Raw genomic sequence first — 18,350 nt, 5'->3', positions numbered from 1 at the left:
GATTGTAATGACAAGGGCATGGAGCATTGTGTTAAGAAGAGCATCGAGCATTGTGATGAAAAGCATCACGGAGCCTGTGATGACAAGGGCATGGAACAATGTGATGAGAGTGTTCATGGAGCATTTTGATGACAAGGGCATGGAGCATTGTGATGCCAAGGGTCATGTACCTATGTGATGACAAAGGTCATGGAGCATTTTGATTAGAAGCTCGTGGTGAACTGTGTATAAGAAGGGCAGGGATCATTGTGATGAAAGGGTCATGGAGCAATTTGATGAAAATTGTCATGGGACATTTTTATGACAGGGGTTATGGAACATTGTGATGTCAGGGGTCATGGAGGATTATGATGAAAAGGATCATGGAGCATTTTGATGACATGGGTCCTGGAACATTGTCATGACAGGGGTGAGGGTGTATTGTGATGACTAGTGATGGAACATTATGATATCAGTGGTGGGAGAGCATATTGATGTGAAGTGCATGGAGCATTGTGATGACAAGGTTTATGGAGCACTGTGATGACAAGGTTGTGGAGCATTGTGATGACAAGCGCATGGCGCATTGTGATGACACAGGGCATGGGGCATTGTGCGGACAAGCGCATGGAGCACTGTGATGAATACTGTCATGGAGAATTGTGCTGACAAAGGCATGGAGCATTGTGATGACAAGGGACACAGAGCATTGTGATGAAAATTTCATGGAGCATTGTGGTGACAAAGATCACAGAGCCTTGTGTGATGAGGGCATGGACCATTGTGAGGACAAAGATCATGAATCATTGTGATGACTGGAGTCACGGAGCATTGTGATGACAGGAGTCATGGAGCATTTTGATGACAAGATTCCCAGATCATTGTGTTGTCAGGGGTCAAGGAGCGCTGTGATGACTGTGGTCATGGAGCATTGTGATGACAGGGTCATGGAGCATTGTGATAAGAAGGTCATGGAGCATTGGGCTGAAAATATTCATGGAGTATTGTGATGACATGGGTAATGGGTCATTGTGATGACAAGGGAATGGAGTATTGTGATGACAAGGTCCTGGGGCATTGTTATGAGAAAACCATGGAGTCTTGTGATGACAAGTCTCATGGAGCATTCTGATGAAAAGGTGCATGGAGCATTGTGATTACAGGGGTCTTGGACCTTTGTGATGAAAATGGTATGGATCATTGTGATGAAAAATGCATGGAGCCTTGTCATGACAGGGTTCAAGGAGCATACTGATGACAAGTGTCAGGGAGCATTGTGATAACAAGTTTATTGAGCATTGTGATGACAAAGGTCATTGAGCACTGTGATGAGAAGACCATGGATAATTGTGATGATGAGCGTAATGGTGCATTGTGATGTCAATGGTTATGGAACATTGTGATCACAAGGGTTTGGAGCATTTTGATGACAGAGGTCATGGAGCATATTGATTTCATTGTGATGACAATAGCATGAAGAATTATGATGATGGACATGGTGCATTGTGATGACAGGGTCATGGAGCAATTTGATGAAAAGTGTCATGGAACATTTTGATGACAGTGGTTATGGAACACTGTGATGTCAGGGGTCTTGGAGCATTGTGATGAAAAGTGTGATGGAGCATTCTGATGACAGAAGATATGGAACATTTTGATGTCAGGGGTCATGGGGCATTGTGATGACATGTGCATGGAGCATTGTGATGAGAAGGTCATGTAGCATTTTGCTGACAAAGGCATGGAGAATTGTGATGACAAGTGTCAGGATCTCTGTGACGACAAGCGTCAAGGAGCATTGTGATTACATGGGTCATGGATCATTGGGATTTCAAGAGCATGGAACATTCTGATGTCAAGTGGCATGGATCATTTTGATGACTGTCGTCATATAGCATTGTGATGACATGGGTCATGGAGTTTTGTGATGAGAAGGTCATGTGGTATTGGGCTGAAAATATTCATGGAGTACTGTGATAACAGGGGTCATGGAGCATTGTGATGAGAAGGGAATGGAGCTATGTGATGAGCATTTCCTGGAGCATTGTGATGAGAGGGCCATGGAGCCTTGTGATGACAAGGGTCATGGAGGCTTGTGATGAGAAGGCCGTTGAACATTGTGATGGCATTGGTCATGGAGCATTGTTATGACAGGGGTAATGGAGCATTGTGATGACAAGTGCATGGGGCATTGGTGTGAAAATTTTCATGGATTATTGTGATGAGAGTGGTCATGGAACATTGTGATGAAAAGGGCACGGAACACTCTGATACATAGATGATGCAGGATTGTAGTGACAATGGCATGGAGCATTGTGATGAGAAGGGCATCGAGCATTGTGATGACAAGCATCCTGGAGATTTGGGATGAAAAGTGCATGAAGCAATGTGATGAGAGGGTTCATGGAACATTATGATGACAATGGAATGGAGCATTGTGATGCCAAGGGTCATGGACTTTGTTATGACAAAGGCCATGGAGCATTTTGATGACAAGGGTGTGGTGCATTGTGATGAGAAGGACAGGGAGCATTGTGATGACAGGGTCATGGAGCAATTTGATGAATAGTGTCATGGAACTTTTTGATGACAGGTGTTATAGAACATTGTGATGTCAGGGGTCATGTAGCTTTTTGATGAAAAGGGTCATGGAGCATTTTGATTACAGGGGTTATGGAACATTGTGATGTCAGGAGTCATGGAGCATTGTGATGATAAGGGCATGTAGCATTGTGATGACAGTGGTCATGGAACATTGTGATGACAGGGGTGAGGGAGTATTGTGATGACTAGTGATGGAACATTGTGATATATGTGGTGAGAGAGCATTTTGATGAGAAGTAAATGGAGCATTGCAATGACAAATTTTATGGAGCATAGCAATGAAAAGGATGTGGAGCATTGTGATGAAAAGCGCATGGCACATTGTGATGACATTTTTCATGGAGCATTGTGCTGACACGCGCATGGAGCATTTTGATGAAAAGTGTCATGGAGCATTGTGCTGACAAAGGCATAGAGCATTATGATGACAAGGGACACAGAGCATTGTGATGAAAAGTTCATGGAGCATTGTGGTGAAAAAGATCACAGAGCCTTGTGTGAAGAAGGCATGGATCATTGGTCTGAAAAGTTTCATGTATTATTGTGATGATAGTGGGCATGGAAAATTGTGATGACAAGGATATGGAGCATTGTAGTGAGAAAGGTCACAGAGCCTTTTGTGACAAAGGCATGGACCATTGTGATGACAAAGGTCATGAAGCATTGTGATGACTGGAGTCACGGAGCATTGTGATGACAGGGGTCATGGAGCATTGTGATGACAAGGGCATGGAGCATTGTGATGACAGGGGCATGGAACATTGGTCTGACAAGTTTCATGGATTATTGTGATGAGAGTGGGAATGGCACATTGTGATGACAAGGGCATGGAACATTGTGATGACAAGGTCATGGAGTATTGTGAAGACAGGTGTCAGGGAGCACTGTGAGGACATATATCATTGTCCATTGTGATGACAATGGCATGGAGCATTGTGATACCAAGTGTCATGGAGGATTGTGATGACAAAGATAATGGAGAATTTTGATGACAAGGGCTTGGGACATTGTGATGACAATCGTCCTGGATCATTGTGATGACAAGGGAAAGGAGCATTGTGATGACAAGGGCCATTGAGAATTTTGATGACAACGTCGTGAAGCATTCTGATGACAAGCACATGCAGCTTGCTATGAAGGGGTCATAGAGCATTGTGATGACAAGTGCATGGAGAATTGTGATGACAAGATCATGTAATATTGTGATAAGAAATGTCAAGGAGCATTGTGATGAGAAAGAGGTGGAGAATTGTGATGATATGGGACATGGAGCATTGTGATGACCAGGGCATGGAGCTTGCTATGACAGGGGTCATAGAGCATTGTGATGACAAGTGCATGGAGAATTGTGATGACAAGGTCATGTAATATTGTGATAAGAAGTGTCAAGGAGCATTGTGATGAGAAAGACGTGGAGAATTTTGATGATATGGGACATGGAGCATTGTGATGACCAGGGCATGGAGCATTGTGATGGCAAGACCGTGGAGCATTGTGATGAGAATATAATGGATAATTGTGATGACGAGCGTCATGGAGCACTGAAATGACAAGGGGCATGGAGCATTGTGATTACAGAGGTCTTGGAGCATTGTGATGACAAGGACATGGAGCATTGTGATTACAGGTGTCTTGGAGCACTGTGATGACAAGGGTCATGGAGCTTTGGATGACAAGGCCGTGGAACGTTGTGATGGCAGGGGTCATGGAGCATTTTTTTTTTTTTTTTTTTTTTTGTGGTACGCGGGCCTCTCACTGTTGTGGCCTCTCCCGTTGCGGAGCACAGGCTCCGGATGCACAGGCTCAGCAGCCATGGCTCACGGGCCCAGCCGCTCCGCGGTATATGGGATCCTCCCAGACCGGGGCACGAACCCGTATCCCCTGCATCGGCAGGCGGACTCTCAACCACTGCGCCACCAGGGAGGCCCCATGGAGCATTTTTATGACAGAGGTAATGGAGCATTTTGATGACAAGGGCATGGAATATTAGTCTGAAAATTTCATGGATTATTGTGATGAGATTCGGCATGGAGCATTGTGATGACTAGGGCATGGAACACTGTGATACATGTGTCATGCGGGATTGTAATGGAAAGGGCATGGATCATTGTGATGAGAATAGTATCGAGCATTGTGATGACAAGCGTCATGGAGCATTGTGCTGACAAGGGCATGGAGCAATGTGATGAGAGGTTTCATGTAGCATTGTGATGAAATGGCATGGAGCATTGTGATGCCAAGGGTCATGGAGCTTTGTGATGACAAAGGTCATGGAGCATTTTGATGACAAGGTCGTGATGCATTTTGATGAGAAAGGCAGGGAGCATTGTGATGACAGGTTCATGGAACAAATTGATTAAAATTGTCATGGAACATTTTTATGACAGAGGTTATGGAACATTGTGATATCAGGGGTCATGGAGCATTTTGATGAAAAGTGTCATGGAGCATTCTGATGAAAATGTGCATGGAGCATTGTGATTACAGGGGTTTTGAAAAATTGTGATGACAAGGGCAAGGAGCACTTTGATGAGAAGTCCATTGATAATTGTGATGACCAGCGTCATAGGGCATTGTGATGACAAGTGTTATGGAACATTGTGATCAGAAGGGTTTGGTGCATTGTGATGACAGAGGTCATTGAACATTTTGATTTCATTGTGATGAGAATAGCATAAAATATTATGGTGATGGGCACCGTGCATTGTGATGACAGGGTTCATGGAGCATGGAGATGAAATGGGGCATGGAGCACTGTGATTACAGAGGTGTCGGGGCATTGTGACGACAAGGGGATGGAGCACTGTGATGAGAAGGCCATGGAGCGTTCTGATGACATGTGTCATGGAGGTTTGTGATGAAAAGTGCATAGAGCATTGTGATTACAGGGGTCTTGGAGCATCGTGATGGCAAGGGACAAAGAGCATTGTGATGAGAAGTTCATGGAGCATTGTGGTGACAAAGATCACAGAGCCTTGTGTGAAGAGGTCATGGATCATTGGTCTGACAAGTTTCATGGATTATTTTGATGACCGTGGGCATGGAGCATTGTGATGACAAGGGCATGGAACATTGTGGTGACAAAGGTCACAGAGCCTTGTGTGACGAGGGCATGGACCATTGTGATGACAAAGGTCATGAAGCATTGTGATGACTGGAGTCACGGAGCATTGTGATGACAGGCGTCATGGAGCATTGTGATGACAAGGGCATGGAGCATTGTGATGACCAGGGCATGGAGCATTGTGATGGCAAGACCGTGGAGCATTGTGATGAGAAGATCACGGATAATTGTGATGACGAGCGTCTGGATCACTGTAATGACAAGGGGCATGGAGCATTGTGATTACAGGGGTCTTGGAGCATAGTGATGACAAGGGCATGGAACATTGTGATGACACGTTCATGGAGTATTGTGAAGAGAGGTGTCAGGGAGCATTGTGATGACATATGTCATTGTCCATTGTGATGACAATGGCATGGAGCATTGTGATACCAAGTGTCATGGAGGATTGAGATGACAAAGGTAATGGAGCATTTTGATCACAAGGGCTTGGGACATTGTGATGACAATGGTCATGGATCATTGTAATGACAAGGGCATGGAGCATTGTGATGACAAGGGCCATTGAGAATTTTGATGACAACGTTGTGAAACATTGTGATGACAAACGCATGGAGCTTGCTATAAGAGGTGTCATAGAGCATTGCAATGACAAGTGCATGGAGAATTGTGATGACAAGATCATGTAACATTGTGATAAGAAGTGTCATGGAGCATTGTGATGACAAAGACGTGGAGAATTGTGATGACATGGGACATGGAGCATTGTGATGAGAGGGGTCATGGAGCAATGTGATGACAAGGGTCATGGAGCATTGTGATTGGAAGGTCATGGAGCATTGGGCTGAAAATGTTCATGGAGTATTGTGATGACAGTGGTCAAGGAGCATTGAGATGACAAAGGAATGGAGCATTGTGGTGACAAGGTCCTGGAGCTGTGTGATGAGAAAACCATGGAGTCTTGTGATGACAAGTCTCATCGAGCATTCTGAGGAATAGGGGCATGGAGCATTGTGATTACAGGGGTCTTGGAGCATTGTGATTACAACGGCATGGAGCATTGTGATGAGAAGTCCATGGAGCATTCTGATGACATGGGTCATGGATCTTTGTGACGACAAGGGCATGGAACATTGTGATTACAGGGGTCTTGGAGCATTGTGATGACAAGGGCCATGGAGCCTTGGATGACAAGGCCGTGGAATATTGTGTTGGCTCGGGTCATGGAGCATTGTTATGACAGGGGTAATGGAGGATTGTGATGACAAGGGCATGGAACATTGGTCTGAAAATTTCATGGATTATTGTAATGAGATTCGGCATTGAGCATTGTGATGACTAGGGCACGGAACACTGTGATACATGTGTCATGGAGGATTGTAATGACAAGGGCATAGAGCATTGTGATGAGAAGTGTATCGAGGATTGGTGTGACAAGTGTCATGGAGCATTGTGCTGACAAGGGCATGGAGCAATATGATGAGAGGTTTCATGTAGCATTGTGATGAAATGGCATGGAGCATTGTGATGCCAAGCGTCATGGAGCTTTGTGATGACAAAGTCATGGAGCATTTTGATGACAAGGTTGTGGTGCATTGCGATGAGCAAGGCAGTGAGCATTGGGATGACAGGGTCATGGAGCAAACTGTTGAAAAGTGTCATGGAACATTTTGATGACAGTGGTTATGAAACTTTGTGATGTCAGGGGTCATGGAGCATTTTGATGAAAAGGGTCATGGAGAATTCTGATGAAATGGTGCATGGAGCATTGTGATTACAGGGGTTTTGAAGCATTGTGATGACAAGGGCATGGAGCATTGTGATGAGAAGGCAATGGAGCATTCTGATGAAATGTGTCATGGAGCTTTGTGATGACAAGGGCATGGAGCATTGTGATTATAGGGGTTTTGGAGCATTGTGATGAAAACGGCATGGATCATTGTGATGACCAGCGTCATGGGGCATTGTGATGACAAGTGTTATGGAACATTTTGATCAGAAGGGTTTGTTGAATTGTGATGACTGAGGTCATTGAGAATTTTGATTTCATTGTGATGACAATAGCATGAAATATTATGGTGATGGGCACGGTGCAGTGTGATGACAGGGTTCATGGAGCATTGAGATGAAAAGGGGCAAGGGGCATTGTCATTACAGGTGTGTTGGAACATTGTGATTACAGGGGCATGGAGCATTGTGATGAGAAGGCCATGGAGCATTCTGATGACATGCGTCATGGATCTTTGTGATGACCAGGGCATGGAGCATTGTGATTACAGGGGTCTTGGAGCATTTTGATGACAAGGGTCATCGAGGCTTGTGATGACAAGGCCGTGGAACCTTGTGATGGCAGGGGTCATGGAGCATTGTTATGACAGGGGTAATGGAGCTTTGTGATGACAAGGGAATGGGGCATTGGTCTGAAAATTTTCATGGATTATTGTGATGAGAGTGGGCATGGAGCATTGTGATGACAAGGGAACGGAACACTGTGATACATAGATCATGAAGGATTGTAATGACTAGTGCATGGAGCAATGTGATGAGAGGGTTCATGGAGCATTGTGATGACAATGGAATGGAGCATTGTGATGCCAAGGGTCATGCACATTTGTGATGACAAAGGTCATGGAGCATTTTGATGACAAGGGCGTGGTGCATTGTGATGAGAAGGGCAGGGAGCATTGTGATGACAGGGTCATGGAGCAATTTGATGAAAAGTGTCATGGAATATTTTGATTACAGTGGTTATAGAACATTGTGATGTCAGTGGTCATGGAGTTTTGTGATGAAAAGGGTCATGGAGCATTTTGATTACAGGGGTTATGGAACATTGTGATGACAGGGGTGAGGGAGTATTGTGATGACTAGTGATGTAACATTGTGATATAAGTGGTGAGAGAGCATTTTGATGAGAAGTGCATGGAGCATTGTGATGACCAGAGTTATGGAGCATAGCAATGATAAGGATGTGGAGTATTGTGATGAAAAGCGCATAGCACATTGTGATGACATGTGTCATGGAGCATTGTGCTGACATGCGCATGGAGCATTTTGATGACAAGTGTCATGGAGCACTGTGCTGACAAAGGCAAGGAGCATTTTGATGACAAGGGACACAGAGCATTGTGATGAAATATTCATGGAGCATTGTGGTGAAAAAGATCACAGTGCCTTGTGTGACGAGGGCATGGACCATAGTGATGAGATAGGTCATGAAGCATTGTGATGACTAGAGTCACGGAGCATTGTGATGAAAGGGGTCATGGAGCATTGTTATGACTGGAGTCACGGAGCACTGTGATGACAGGGGTTTTGGAGCATTGCTCTGACAAGATTATGGATTATTGTGATGAGAGTGGGCATGGCACATTGTGATGACAAGGTCATGGAACACTGTGATGACAAGGTCATGGAGTATTGTGAAGACAGGTGTCAGGGAGCATTGTGATGACATATGTCATTGTCCATTGTGATGACAATGGCATGGAGCATTGTGATACCAAGTGTCATGGAGGATTGTGATGACAAAGGTCATGGAGCATTTTGATGACAAGGGCTTGGAACATTGTGATGACAAGGGTCAAGGAGCATTGTGATGACAAGGGTATGGAAAATTGTGATGAGAAAGGCCATTGAGAATTTTGATGACAACGTCGTGAAGCATTGTGATGACAAGCGCATGGAGCTTGCTATGACAGTGGTCATAGAGCATTGTGATGACAAGTGCATGGAGAATTGTGATGACAAGATCATGTAACATTGTGATGAGAAGTGTCACAAAGCATTGTGATGACAAGGACTTGGAGAATTGTAATGACTTGGGACATGGAGCACTGTGATGAACAGGGCATGGAGAATTGTGATAGCAAGACCGTGGAACATTGTGATGAAAAGCCCATGTATAATTATGATGAAGAGCGTCATGTGTCACTGTAATGACAAGTGGCATGGAGCATTGTGATGACAGGTGTCATGGAGCATTGTGATGAGAGGGGTCATGGAGCATTGTGATGACAAGGGTAATGGAGCATTGTGATGAGAAGGTCATGGAGCATTGGCCTGAAAATGTTCATGGAGTATTGTGATTACAGTGGTCAAGGAGCATTGTGATGACAAGGGAATGGAGCATTTTGATGACAAGGTCCTGGAGCAGTGTGATGAGAAGACCATGGAGCCCTGTGATGACAAATCTAATGGAGCATTCTGATGAATAGGGGCATGGAGCATTGTGATTACAGGGGTCTTGGAGCATTGTGATGACAAGGTCATTTAGCAGAGTGATGAGAGGCCATGGAGCATTCTGATGACATGTGTCATGGATCTTTGTGATGACAGGGGCATGGAGCATTGTGATTACAGAGGTCTTGGAGCATTGTGATGACAAGGGTCATGGAGACTTGTATGCAAAGGCGGTGGAACATTGTGATGGCAGGGGTCATGGAGCATTGTTATGACAGGGGTAATGGAGCATTGTGATGACAAGGGCATGGAATATTGGTCTGAAAATTTCATGGATTTTTGTGATGAGATTCGGCATGGAACACTGTGATGACTAGGGCACGGAACACTGTGATACATGTGTCATGGAGGATTGTAATGACAAGGGCATGGAGCATTGTGATGAGAAGAGTATCGAGCATTGTGATGACAAGTGTCATGGAGCATTGTGGTGACAAGGGCATGGAGCAATATAATGAGAGGTTTCATGTAGAATTGTGATGAAATGGCATGGAGCATTGTGATGCCAAGTGTCATGGAGCTTTGTGATGACAAAGGTCATGGAGCATTTTGATGACAAGGTCGTGGTGCATTGTGATGAGAAGGGCAGGGAGCATTGTGATGACAGGGTCATGGAGCAAATTGAAGAAAAGTGTCATGGAACATTTTGATGACAGGGGCTATGGAACATTGTGATGTCAGGGGTAATGGAGCATTTTGATGAAAAGGGTCATGGAGCATTCTGATGAAAAGGTGCATGGAGCTTTGAGATTACAGGGGTTTTCAAGCAATGTGATGACAAGGGCATGGAGCATTGTGATGAGAAGGCAATGGAGCATTCTGATTCCATGCGTCATGGAGCTTTGTGATGACAAGGACATGGAGCATTGTGATTACAGGAGTCTTGGAGCATTGTGATGAAAAGGGAATAGATCATTGTGATGAAAAATGCATGGAGCCTTGTCATGACAGGGTTCAAGGAGCATACTGATGACAACTGTCAGGGAGCATTGTGATGATAAGAGTATTGAGCATGGTGATGACAAAGATCATGGAGCATTGTGATGAGAAGACCATGGATAATTGTGATGACCAGCGTCACGGGGCATTGTGATGACAAGTGTTATGGAACATTGTGATCAGAAGGGTTTGGTGCATTGTGATGACAGAGGTCATTGAGCATTTTGATTTCATTGTGATGACAGTAGCATGAAATATTATGGTGATGGGCACGGTGCATTGTGATGACAGGGTTCATGGAGCATTGAGCTGAAAAGGGGCATGGAGCACTGTGATTACCGGGGTGTTGGAGCATTGTGATGACAAGGGTATGGAGCATTGTTATGAGAAGTCCGTGGAGCATTCTGATGGCATGCGTCATGGAGCTTTGTGATGACAAGGTCATGGAGAATTGTGATTACACCGGCCATGGAATATTGTGAGGACAGGGGTGAGGGAGTATTGTGATGACTAGTGATCTAACACTGTGATATCAGTGGTGAGAAGGCATTCTGATGAAAAGTGCATGGAGCATTGTGATGACAAGGTTTATGGAGCAATTTGATGACAAGGATGTGGAGCATTGTGATGACAAGTGCATGGTGCATTGTGATGACATGGGTTATGGAGCATTGTGCTGACACGCGCATCGAGCATTGTGATGACAAGGGTCATGGAGCATTGTGCTGACAAAGGCATGGAGCTTTGTGATGACAAGGGTCACAGAGCATTGTGATAAAAATTTCATGGAGCATTGTGGTGACAAAGGTCATAGAGCTTTTTGTGATGAGGTCATGGACCATTGTGATGACAAATGTCATGAAGCATTGTGATGACTGGAGTCATGGATCATTGTGATAACAGGGGTCTTGGAGCATTGTGATGAAAAGGGAATGGATCATTGTGATGAAAAATGCATGGAGCCTTGTCATGACAGTGTTCAAGGAGCATACAGATGACAAGTGTCAGCGAGCATTGTGATGCCAAGTGTATTGAGCATAGTGGTGACAAAGGTCATGGAGCATTGTGATGAGAAGACCTTGCATAATTGTGATGACTAGCGTCATGGGGCAAGTAATGACAAGTGTTATGGAACATTGTGATCAGTAGGGTTTTCAGCATTGTGATGACAGGGGTCATGTAGCATTTTGATTTCATTGTGATGGCAATAGCATGAATCATTATGATGATGGTCATGGTGCATTGTGATGACAGTGTTCATGGAGCATTGAGATGAAAAGTGGCATGGAGAATTGTGATTACAGAGGGCTTGGAGCATTGTGATGACAAGGGTCATGGAGCCTTGTGATGACAAGGCCATGGAACACTGTGATGGCAGGGGTCATAGAGCATTGTTATGCCAGGTGTAATGGAGCATTGTGATGACAAGGGCATGGAGCAATGTGATGAGAGTTTTCATTGAGCATTGTGATGACAATGGCATGGAGCATTGTGATGCCAAGGGTCATGGAGCTTTGTTATGACAAATGTCATGGGGCATTTTGATGATAAGGGCGTGGTGCATTGTGATGAGAAGGGCAGGGAGCATTTTGATGAGAGGGTCATGGAGCAATTTGAATAAAAGTGTCATGGACTATTTTGATGACAGGGGTTATGGAAAATTGTGATGTCAGGTGTCATGGAGCATTGTGATGGTAAGTACATGTAGCACTCTGATGACAGTGATCATGGAACATTGTGATGACAGGGGTGAGCGAGTATTGTGATGACTAGTGATGGAACATTGTGATATATGTGGTGAGAGAGAATTTTGATGAGAAGTGCATGGAGCATTGTGATGACAAGTTTTATGGAGCATAGCGATGAAAATAATGTGGAGCATTGTGATGAAAAGAGCATGGCACATTGTGATGACATGTGTCATGGAGCATTGTGCTGACAAGCGCATGGAGCATTTTGATGACAAGTGTCATGGAGCATTGCGCTGACAAAGGCATGGAGCATTGTGATGACAAGTGTCACAGAGCATTGTGATGAAAAGTTCATGGAGCATTGTGGTGACAAAGATCACAGAGCCTTGTGTGACGAGGGCATGGACCATTGTGAGGACAAAGTTAATGAATCTTTGTGATGACTGGAGTCACGGTGCATTGTGATGACAGGTGTCATGGAGCATTGTGATGACAAGGGCATGGAGCAATGTGATGACAGGGGCATGGAACATTGGTCTGGCAAATTTCATGGATTATTGTATTGACAGTGGGCATGGATCATTGAGATGACAAGGACATGGAGCATTGTGGTGACAAAGGTCACAGAGCCTTGTGTGACGTGGGCATGGACCATTGTGAGGACAAAGGTCATGAAGCATTGTGATGACTGGAGTCACTGAGCATTGTGATGAAAGTGGTCATGGAGCATTGTGATGACAAGGGCATGGAGCATTGTGATGACAAGGGCATGGAGCATTGTGGTGACAAAGGCATGGAGCATTTTGATGACAAGGGACACAGAGCATTGTGATGAAATATTCATGGAGCATTGTGGTGTAAAAGATCACAGAGCCTTGTTTGAAGAGGACATGGACCACTATGATGACAAAGGTCATGAAACATTGTAATGACTGGAGTCACGGAGCATTGTGATGACAAGGGTCATGGAGCATTGCTCTGACAAGATTATGGATTATTGTGATGAGAGCGGGCACGGCGCATTGTGATGACAAGGGCATGGAACATTGTGATGACAAGGTCATGGAGTATTGTGAAGACAGGTGTCAGGGAGCATTGTGATGACATATGTCATTGTCCATTGTGATGAAATGGCATGGAGCATTGTGATGCCAAGGGTCATGGAGCTTTGTGATGACAAAGGTCATGGAGCATTTTGATGACAAGGTCGTGGTGCATTTTGTTGAGAAAGGCAGGGAGCATTGTGATGACAGGGTCATGGAACAAATTGATTAAAATTGTCATGGAACATTTTTATGACAGGGGTTATGGAACATTGTGATATCAGGGGTCATGGAGCATTTTGATGAAAAGTGTCATGGAGCATTCTTATGAAAAGGTGCATGGAGCATTGTGATTACAGGGGTTTTGAAAAACTGTGATGACATGGGCAAGGAGCATTTTGATGAGAAGGCAATGGAGCATTCTGATGAGATGCATCATGGAGCTTTGTGATGACAAGGACATGGAGCATTGTGGAGACAAAGGTCACAGAGCCTTGTGTGACGAGGGCATGGACCATTGTGATGACAAAGGTCATGAAGCATTGTGATAACTGAGGTCATGGAGCATTGTGATGACAAGGGCATTGAGAATTGTGATGAAAGTGTCATGGAACATTGGTCGGAAAAGTTTCATGGATTCTTGTGTTGACATTGGGCATGGCGAACTATGATGACAAGGGCATGGAACATTGTGATGACTAGGTCATGGAGTATTGTGAAGAGAGGTGTCAGGGAGCATTGTGATGACATATGTCATTGTCCGTTGTGATGACAAAGGCATGGAGCATTCTGAAACCAAGTGTCATGGAGGATTGTTATAACAAAGGTAATGGAGCATTTTGAAGACAAGTGCTTGAGACATTGTCATGACAAGGGTCATGGAGCATTGTGATGACAAGGGCAGGGAGCATTGTAATGACAAGGGCCATTGAGAATTTTGATGACAACGTCGTGAAGCATTGTGATGACAAGCACATGGAGCTTGCTATGACAGGGGTCATAGAGCATTGCGATGAAAAGTGCATGGAGATTCGTGATGACAAGATCATGTAACATTGTGATAAGAAGTGTCATGAAGCATTGTGATGACAAGACGTGGAGAATTGTGATGGCATGGGACATGGAGCATTGTGATGGCAAGATCGTCGAGCATTGTGATGAGAAGATCACGGATAATTCTGATGACGAGCGTCATGGAGCACTGTAATGACAAGGGGCATGGAGCATTGTGATTACAGGGGTCTTGGATCACTGTGATGACAGGGGAAAGGAGCATTGTGATCAGAAGGCCACGGAGCATTCTGATGACATGCGTCATGAATCATTGTGACGACAAGGGCATGGAGCATTGTGATTACAGAGGTCTTGGAGCACTGTGATGTCAAGGGTCATGGAGACTTGGATGACAAGGCCGTGGAACATTGTGATGGCAGGGGTCATGGAGCATTGTCATGACACGGGTAATGGAGCATTGTGATGACAAGGGCATGGAATATTAGTCTGAAAATTTCATGGATTATTGTGATGAGATTCGGCATAGAGCATTGTGATGACTAGGGCACGGAACACAGTGATACATGTGTCAGGGGTGATTGTAATGACAAGGGCATGGATCATTGTGATGAGAAGAGTATCGAACACTGTGATGACAAGCGTCATGGAGCATTGTGCTGACAAGGGCATGGAGCAATGTGATGAGAGGTTTCATGTAGCATTGTGATGAAATGGCATGGAGCACTGTGATGCCAAGGGTCATGGAGCTTTGTGATGACAAATGTCATGGAGCATTTTGATGAAAAGGTTGTGGTGCATTGTGATGAGAAGGGCAGGGAGCATTGTGATGACAGGGTCATGGAGCAAATTGATGAAAAGCGTCAGGGAACATTTTGATGACAGGGGTCATGGAACATTGTGATGTCAGGGGTCATGGAGCATTGTGATGAAAAGGGTCATGGAGCATTGTGCTGACTAAGGCATGGAGCTTTGTGATGACAAGGGTCACAGAGCATTGTGATAAAAATTTCATGGAGCCTTGTGGTGACAAAGGTCACAGAGCTTTGTGTGATGAGGTCATGGACCATTGTGATGACAAATGTCATGAAGCATTGTGATGACTGGAGTCACGGAGCATTGTGATAACAGGGGTCTTTGAGCATTGTGATGAAAAGGGAATGGATCATTGTGATGAAAAAGGCATGGGGCCTTGTAATGACAGTGTTCAAGGAGCATACTGATGACAAGTGTCAGCGAGCATTGTGATGCCAAGTGTATTGATCATTGTGGTGACAAAGGTCATGGAGCATTGTGATGAGAAGACCTTGCATTATTGTGATGACGAGCGTCATGGGGAATTTGATGACAAGTGTTATGGAACATTGTGATCAGAAGGGTTTGGAGCATTGTGATGACAGAGGACATGGAGCATTTTGATTTCACTGTGATGACAATATCATGAATCATTATGATGATGGTCATAGTGCATTGTGATGACAGTGTTCATGGAGCATTGAGATGAAAAGTAGCATGGAGAATTGTGATTACAGAGGACTTGGAGCATTGTGATGACAAGGGTCATGGAGCAATTTGAATAAAAGGGTCATGGAATATTTTGATGACAGGGGTTATGGAACATTGTGATGACAAGGGTTATGAAGCATTGTGATGAAATGGGTCATGCAGCATTTTGTGACAGGGGTTATGGAACATTGTGATGTCAGGGGTCATGGAGCATTGTGATGATAAGTGCATGGAGCACTGTGATGACAGTGGTCATGGAACATTGTGATGACAGGTGTGAGGGAGTATTGTGATGACTAGTGATGGAACATTGTGATATATGTGGTGAGAGAGCATTTTGATGAGAAGTGCGTGGAGTATTGTGATGACAAGTTTTATGGAGCATAGCGATGAAAAGGATGTGGAGCATTTTGATGACAAAAGCATGGCACATTGTGATGACATGTGTCATGGAGCATTGTGCTGACAAGCGCATGGAGCATTTTGATGACAAGTGTCATGGAGCATTATGCTGACAAAGGCATGGAGCATTGTGATGACAAGGGACACAGAGCATTGTGATGAAAATTTCATGGGACATTGTGGTGACAAAGATCACAGAGCCTTGTGTGACGAGGGCATGGACCATTGAGATGAGAAAGGTCATTAATCATTGTGATGACTGGAGTAACGGAACACTGTTATGAGAGGGGTCATGGAGCATTGTGATGACAAGGGCATGGAGCATTGTGATGAGAAGGACAAGGAGCATTCAGATGACCTGTGTCATGGAGTTTTGTGATGACAAGGACATGGAGCATTGTGATTACAGGTGTCTTGGAGCATTTTGATGAAAAGGGAATGGATCATTGTGATGAAAAATGCATGGAGTCTTGTCATGACAGGGTTCAAGGAGCATACTAATGACAACTGTCAGGGAGCATTGTGATGATATGTGTATTGAGCATTGTGATGACAAAGATCATGGAGCATTGTGATGAGAAGACCATGGATAATTGTGATGACCAGCGTCATGGGGCATTGTGATGACAAGTGTTATGGAACATTGTGATCAGAAGGGTTTGGTGCATTGTGAAGACACAGGTCATTGAGCATATTGATTTCATTGTGATGAAAATAGCATGAAATATTATGTTGATGGGCACCGTGCATTGTGATGACAGGGTTCATGGAGCATTGAGATGAAAAGGGGCATGGAGCATTGTGATTACAGGGGTGTTGGAGCATTGTGATGACACGGGCATGGAGCATTGTGATGAGAAAGACATGGAGCATTCTGATGACATGCGTCATGGAGCTTTGTGATGACAAGGGCATGGAGAATTGTGATTACAGGGGTCATGGAATATTGTGATGACAGGGGTGAGGGAGTATTGTGATGACTAGTGATGGAACATTGTGATATCAGTGGTGAGAAGGCATTTTGAGGAGAAGTGCATGGAGCTTTGTGATGACAAGGTTTATGGAGCATTTTGATGACAAGGATGTGGAGCATTGTGATGACAAGTGCATGGTGCATTGTGATGACATGGGTTATGGAGCATTGTGCTGACACGCACATCGAGCATTGTGATGACAAGGGTCATGGAACATTGTGCTGACAAAGGCATGGAGCTTTGTGATGACAAGGGTCACAGAGCATTGTGATAAAAATTTCATGGAGCACTGTGGTGACAAAGGTCACAGAGCTTTGTGTGACGAGGTCATGGACCATTGTGATGACAAATGTCATGAAGCATTGTGAAGACTGGAGTCACGGATCATTGTGATAACAGAGGACTTTGAGCATTGTGATGAAAAGGGAATGGATCAGTGTGATGAAAAATGCATGGAGCTTTGTCAGGACAGTGTTCAAGGAGCTTACTGATGACAAGTGTCAGCGAGAATTGTGATGCCAAGTGTACTGATCACTGTGGTGAGAAAGGTCATGGAGCATTGTGATGAGAAGACCTTGCGTAATTGTGATGAGGAGCGTCATGGGGCATGTGATGACAAGTGTTATGGAACATTGTGATCAGAAGGGTTTGGAGCATTGTGATGACAGAGGACATGGAGCATTTTGATTTCATTGTGATGACAATAGCATGAATCATTATGATGATGGGCTTTGTGCATTGTGATGACAGTGTTCATGGAGCATTGAGATGAAAAATGGCATGGAGAATTGTGATTACAGAGGTCTTGGAGAATTGTGATGACAAGGGTCATAGAGCCTTGTGATGACAAGGCCGTGGAAGATTGTGATGGCAGGGGTCATGGAGCATTGTTATG

This window comes from Hyperoodon ampullatus (assembly GCF_949752795.1).
Source record: "Hyperoodon ampullatus genome assembly, chromosome: X".
Lineage (NCBI taxonomy): Eukaryota > Metazoa > Chordata > Mammalia > Artiodactyla > Ziphiidae > Hyperoodon > Hyperoodon ampullatus.
Note: the sequence above shows the minus strand (reverse complement) of the source record.